This window comes from Penaeus monodon, chromosome 20 (genome assembly GCF_015228065.2).
Source record: "Penaeus monodon isolate SGIC_2016 chromosome 20, NSTDA_Pmon_1, whole genome shotgun sequence".
Classification (NCBI taxonomy): domain Eukaryota; kingdom Metazoa; phylum Arthropoda; class Malacostraca; order Decapoda; family Penaeidae; genus Penaeus; species Penaeus monodon.
In genome coordinates, this window is record NC_051405.1 from 24,738,444 (window position 1) to 24,739,077 (window position 634).

At 33.8% G+C, this 634-nt stretch overlaps 1 protein-coding gene across 1 annotated transcript in view; it reads left to right on the forward strand.

Moving 5' to 3' along the window:
• Positions 1–634, forward strand: part of LOC119585730 (RNA polymerase II-associated protein 3-like) — a 49,814-nt gene that overhangs the window by 34,216 nt on the left and 14,964 nt on the right. The window lies entirely within an intron of this gene.

Genomic DNA, 634 nt, shown 5'->3' on the forward strand with positions numbered 1-634 from the left:
CTAATCCGTAGACAGTCATAAGTTACTGCTTCCTCTCATGATATCTGGGTGTGATAGATGGAGCCTGAAAAAATCCTAAATCCTGGCAAAGCTAGGATTAAAAGTTTCCTAGGTAAGCTGTCATACTCATCCAAGATGGGGGAAAATGACACTAAATGAGAGTAAAATGAGATATTTTACATTTTTGCTTCAGCTCTTTGTGGCTTCGTGTTACAAAATTTCCCAAGATCTGTTGTTTTCTTTTCTTGTAGTTACTCTGTTGTTTCTGTAAGGAATTATTAATGGCAAAACAGACCACTCTTGTTCTGTAGATAGTCTTGACCATGTTATACAGTGTTGGATAGAGATGTCAGAAATGGAAGCTTTTAGTTGTTATTGACAGGATATGTCATAAAGAACTGAACTTTTATCATTTCTCTGCAGAAAGTTCCTTTTGTTAACATTGATGGAGGATGAAAGTTTACAACAGGGGATATAACATTTATTGTATAAGGTTAATGAAGATAATGGCATATTATCTAGAAAGTATGCAAACTATTGTAATGATTTATGTCATATATGTTTTAGTTAAGCAGAACACTGCACTTTCAAGGAATCACACACAAAATAAAAGGATTTAATTAACTAGAGAGAG